This window comes from Haliaeetus leucocephalus, unplaced genomic scaffold (genome assembly GCF_000737465.1).
Source record: "Haliaeetus leucocephalus isolate CR32 unplaced genomic scaffold, Haliaeetus_leucocephalus-4.0 Scaffold362, whole genome shotgun sequence".
In the NCBI taxonomy this organism is placed as follows: domain Eukaryota; kingdom Metazoa; phylum Chordata; class Aves; order Accipitriformes; family Accipitridae; genus Haliaeetus; species Haliaeetus leucocephalus.
In genome coordinates, this window is record NW_010972798.1 from 6,839,494 (window position 1) to 6,845,518 (window position 6,025).

The window sequence follows — 6,025 nt, forward strand, 5'->3', positions numbered from 1 at the left end:
GCTAATAGCTCATTGCAAGACACAGAGCAAAGCCCATTGCTTCTTCAACTGTTTATCACTAAGTGCCTGAAAACCAACATGACTCTAGCTGAAGCCTTCGGGTTAATGGTCCATCAACTGCATTTTCAGAGCTTTGCAGTTCTGCTCCTTCTGTTTCACTAGCTTGAACATATGGTGACCCACTCCACGCTGCTAGCTACAGCCCTGTTTTCCAGTTATAGTATGGATGGATTTATTCTAGTTAAGGTACAGAGAAGATCCACATGTATATTGAATTCACACCAGTTGATGACTAATCACTTAAATTTAGGAACAACAGTCCTCTCCCAATACACTGCATTCTTCAAGCAGCTAGCTACTGGGGTAGGAATGAGATCTAACACCTGAATACTGCTCCTACAAACACCTAAGGCCAGTATGCTTCCTACTCTGTTGCCAAGTCCTCACATTCCCATAGACTTCTATTTCAACCCATAAATAGAAAGGAAAAGGATCATGAAGAGCATCATAGACAGACCACATATTTATACATGCTTATAAAACCACTAGGAGTTAAGGCTACATGGAAATGCCGTTCCAGAACACCTTTTCACTTGAGTGAAAATGAGAGCATTAAGATACACCTTCATAACAACTGTGGCAAAGTTACAACATTAAGACAGCCAGCTACAAAAGAGAACACGCATAAAAACACAACACTGGGATGTGAATCTGAATGCATTTCAGTAGTTACATAACTGAAAAGCAGCAGGATTAGCTGGACCTACAGTGACTGACATGGTAACGTGCACCTCAAAAAGAATCAAGCATACTCATCTCAAAACGTGTCACTGCTCATGCTGTGCAGTGGATGTGCATTAGACAGTATCCCTCTCAAACCATCACAACACATTAGGTGAAGCCCCAGAAGCCAGTCTGCAGCAGGTTAGCTGCAGGGAGTCCAGAGAAAGATAAAGATGCAATTAAGCACAGTATCTTAAAACCTGCTTTTGTCCACTGATTCTATCACAGATGGGAGAATGCTCTATTTACTAGCTCTGACCTAAAGACAGGTGGTTCTCCAAAAGCCATCAGACTTTGGCCTTTTAGGCCTACATTGTGCCACACACTTGGAATGTATGGGTGCAGTCAGAAGCACAGGCTTGGGCAGGAGGATCCTGTTGCTGGGTTGTCAGTAGCTTCACATATTCTGGGATGCGACAAGTGGCTGAACTGGGAGCTACCTAATGAGATAATACACTAAACCTGCATTTAGCAAGTGGAGATTCAGCAGCTCCCTCCTGCAGTATGTAAGAGCCCTGCCTTCCACTTCCACTGCCTTTTCGTGGATTCTGACCTAGAATAGCTGCAGAAAAATGAACAACATAGAGCACAGAGCTTTCTTGGGCTATGCAAGGCAGACATAAGGAATGGACTAACAAGAGTAGTTTGTTCCCTCTGCAGCAGTTTGTTTGTATCTGCAGCAGCTCTTCGAGAAATATCAAAGTGAACAGTACTAATTCTCCAGCCTTTGTTCAGTGCATCAGACTCCCACGGTCTCTCTATTTGAGACTCCATAGCATCCCACCAGTAACAAGACACCACTGTAGTACCACAGCCATCTGTTCATTAGGGTATGAAAGACAAAGCTGAATTCTACCTTAAATCGCAGATATACAGACATTCAAACAAGTAATTTTCTCCAATGCATTTGTCCCATAACCAGAAGTCTTTCAGCTGACACCATGTAGACCATTAATTCTTCCCTGTGCCAGCAGGAACAGTGTTAGCTTCAACCTAAACCACAAACTTTGGAACACAGTTGTTTGCCTTTTGTAACTGTATTTGCACAAATGAAAACAAAACAAAAAAGCTGATATGCTCAAATTAATAGATTAGGAAAAACAGTAAATTGTTACTCAGTTTTCTGCAGTGGTATGAGGCAACATGGCTGCAGTAACTGCAGCTTCACATCCAGGCAATAAATGCTTGTTCTTACTCTAAAAGAATGAGGTACTGTCTGGAAGAAACATGTCACTAGCAATGTGCCTACAGCCTAACAGTGCTGGAGCCACCATAAGCTTCGGGTGTACATTGGTATTTTTGCCTCAGGAGAGTGCAAATGCAGTTGTCCGTATCCTCCCTCACCAGTTTCTCTAAGTTCAGTGCAGGCAGAAGCTGCTGAACTCTTGAGCCAGGCCTGGCTGCTATCATGGCAGGTCTACTAGCAAATCCTCAATGTTCTCTCTTCAGAGGTGCAGTGGTAACATGGCAGCTCAAGAATAACTGCTCAGGAGCAGCCTGACAGCAGGGACAGGAGTTCTTAGGCTGCCCCTAACAATATAACTACAGTTTCACATTACCACCCAAGCACTAACAGTCTCTGGATTTGGCGAGCACTGGTAGTATCCTGATAGCGCTGAGTGCATTTGTCCATTCATTTTAGAACACACCTTTGGGATCAGCTGTATTTCACTAAGCCAGCTGTGCAGGTGCTATTCTCACTACAGATACCTCTCCAGAAAAGTCTAGCACTACAAATAATGAAAATAAGCACGTGGCATGATCTGCCAGTTACCTTCAACTCAGCCACAGACACAGCAAGCCACTGAGGCTTCATCAGCAGAGCTGAGGGGACTCCTGCTCATCTGCAAAGCCATTTTGGCCCAGCCCCACTGTGAGACAAGCTGTTAGCTTCATCGAGTTTCCTGTGCCATCAAGTACAGGGTATGAATAAACACAAGATGATCAGTAGTGAGCCCAAGACCCAGCTACTCTGGCCTTTGTCACTCCCATTAAGGGGCTAGAAGTTTCCCACAGCACAGACATCACTTAGTTTGAAGGAAAACAAGAACGCTTATTTCTCTAATCTACACAGCACATCTAGGAAACAGCCATCACAAGTCAGTTAATAAGCTGGTGTAAAGCAACCAACCCATTTAGTAGTCTATTAAAAGAAAGTTTGGGTTCTGACTTAACAGTAAGTAAGACTTCTGTGCATTAATGAGCTTATCTAACTAAGCAGTTCAAGGTACATTAGCTGCTGGAGTTCTCATCCGGGAAGAAACCAGGAGAGGTATTGCAGCTCTCACCCAGAGGGCTGAGGGTAAATCACCAACTGTAACAGTTTCTGCATTCCAGAAATCAGTATGATCTTGGAAGAGTGACAACAGTTGAAGCAGGAGGGGGATTAGTCAGGCTGCTCTGGCAAACTAGAGTTATTCAGAAAACCAATCCTTTCAGGTTAGCACTAGCCATTATCAAACTGAAAGGCTTAAGGCTCACAACGATGTCATCACCCCACCAGCTAATCCAAGCATCTAAGCTTTGCTTAGATGGCTGCATTAGCCACTTTCCAGGAGGCCACGGGCTGCACTTGGTTTTAAACAAGAGTAGCTGCAATCACTTCATCCTGGGAAAGACAGGCTGCATAATTTAATTAAGAGGCATACCGTGAGCTAAAGAGCTACTGAGATAAACCCATCAGTTTCAGAGAAACCATTCCTATTTTAAACCCAATCCCATAAATCCCCATAACCAGTGGGCAGGAAGAGGAACACATTCAACTCTTACCAGGCTCTCCTCCTACAGTCTACTTCTGCGTGTCATAATGCACACAGCCAGTCTAAAGAGTAAAAGGAGATAAGTACTGACACAGGGAAACACGAGAAGCTCCCTTAGTCTGGTAAAACATCACAGGAACAGCAGTTAACACACCTCTCCACCTTATTTTGAGTCCAACCTTACCTGAACAGTCCAAACGCCTTCTTCCATTTCTACCAGTTCTTCTAAGGCACTTTTAAAGTCAGTCTGAAGCAACTTCTACTTGCTTTTGCTCTTGAGCTAGAAACCTGAACAGTGACTTGCATTCTATTCATCTTGTAACAGAAGGGGTTAGAGACACGGACTGCAGTTTGAGCAAAAGCTTGTATTCTGCAGACCAGTAATGGCCTAGGTGCCCTGACTTGCCATTTTTTCTCTTTCTGCTCCACAGTAATAGTAGATAACTGCATTTCACATTCTGTGCCTCAGTCTGCAAGCTTTTAGCTGAGCTGCCAAACTCCTGCCAAGATCAAAATAATATACGGCTTGCTAGTAACTTTTGACTCTTTAGGTCATTCACTAAAGGAAAGATGCTGACTCTGTCATACAGACCAATTATATTTTGGCAGCCCAGGCTGTACTTCTGTCCATCCTCCAGTTAACCCTAAGAACAGCCTTTAGATACTCTAATGGCCTTTAGTAGTGTAAGCTTAGAAAACCAGTGCAAGGTGTTATGCTGCAAAAGACAGTCTTGGCTTTATTATTTCTTGATGCAGTGATGAGACAAGAAAAGTTTAACTAGGGTCACAGGAAGTTTCTTTACAAAGCCCATTTTGTTTAGTGACTGTTCTCATTCCCTCCAAAAAAATGAGACACTATCAAACCGGAGTGCATTTCCGGTCATCTATGCTTCAATGAACTCAAGATGTATGTAACCCTTCACTACCTCAAGACTCAACTCTTCAAAGGCCAGAATTGTGCACTCTCAGGAGGAGGAAGCCAGCCATAATACCCTCTAAGGATATCTCAAATGCTGTCCCTGGAAGAAAACATGGCCAGTTTGCAGCCCAAGGAATGCCAGGTATCTTTGTCACTAGATGTCAGTAATATGGCACTTTCTACAGAAGAGAAATGATGCCTCGCTTCTGACAGGGAAAATATGGAAGCCAGCAGTTTGGCAGCATCTCATCAGATCAGAGATTGTCCCTGCAAGCAAAATTCACAGGGACAAGCACAGCTTTCACTATAGGAAAAAAAAACCACAGTAGCTACAGCTCTGATAGCATTCAGGAAAATGTTGCCCAACAAGACACCACATGAGCCCATATGCAGTTAGAAACCTGTAATACCTAGACTTCTGAGCTGCAGAAGCCATCCAGACTCACCTATCTGGGAAAGTTCCAGGCTCAGATTTTGGCAGCCTGAGGCTAAAGCTTGATAGCAGCTTTGTCATACTAAGGCAAGCAGAAAACAGATCATAGAATCACACTGCTTATGGGGAGAAGCCTAGATCAAAAGCAAGTCATTTCCTAGTGGGGAGAGAAGTCAACTGCACCAAACGATAAACACAGGCTGCATTTCCTGCAGCTTTACTGAATCCAAAAACCTAGCCCAGGGAAGCATGGAAGTGGAAACACATCTAGAAGAGCCGTTGGATAAGAGCCTGTTTTAAGCCTCAGAACAAGCACAGTTTAGCATCAGCAGCGCTATGGTCTGCCTCAGCAGGTTTTCCAGGGAGGAAGCCAGAGTGTGCAAGCCATGACCTAGCTAATTCACGTTTGTATCTGTAGTACAGGCAAATAATTTTAGGGGAAGCTCCTGCCCGATCCGACTGCAAGACCTTTGCTCAGCCTGACCTAGCACATCTGTGCAGGCCCTGCCCAGGCGTCCTGTGCCACACAGAGCTTGACTCTGTCCCCACCCTCACCCGGTTCAGCACCGCAAGGATGCCACCCCAGATATTCCAGACAGAGAGCTAATTAACAGAAGCAATTAATAAACCCCCTCAACCCCAGGGAAAGTGCGAACAGATAAGCCAGCCTCGGCAGTGCTGGGGTCGCCCAGCACCCCCTCACAGGGGGCTGAGAAGCCCCCCCGGGGCAGCCCTGCTTCCCTCCACACGGCTCCGCAAGGGGCAGCCCAGCTCCGGAGGGCATTCCCGCGCCCCTCCTCAAGGGCAGCCGGCGGGGGACCTCCCCCCGCGGGACCCCCCCCCCCCTCCCCAAGCCTGTCAGGGCCGCGCTGCGCCCCGCGGGGTAGGCCCACGGACCCCCACCCCCGGCGAGCGCTGAGCGAGCCGCCACCCACGGCGGCTCAGCCACCGCCCGGGCGCGGTCGACGGAGCGAGCCCCGCCACAGGAAGCCACCCAGAGAAGGGAAGCGGGCCGCAAGCCCTGCCGGGGAGCGGAAGGACGGCCCGGGGCACCTCACCTGCCGCTGCCCGCCGCCGCTCACTGCCCAGCGCCCAAGATGGCGGCCGCCGCCCCCCCTTCCCTCCGCGCCC

The 6,025-nt window shown here is 47.0% G+C and overlaps 1 protein-coding gene across 3 annotated transcripts in view; it reads right to left on the reverse strand.

Moving 5' to 3' along the window:
- Positions 1 to 6,025, reverse strand: part of AP2M1 (adaptor-related protein complex 2, mu 1 subunit) — a 30,917-nt gene extending 24,892 nt beyond the window's left edge. Inside the window, exon 1 of one of the 3 annotated variants that reach the window (XM_010572987.1) lies at positions 5,953 to 6,025. The gene's annotated coding sequence lies outside the window, so the exon portion shown is untranslated. The remainder of the gene's footprint in view (positions 1 to 5,952) is intronic. The other 2 variants (XM_010572986.1, XM_010572988.1) reach the window with 2 other exon arrangements.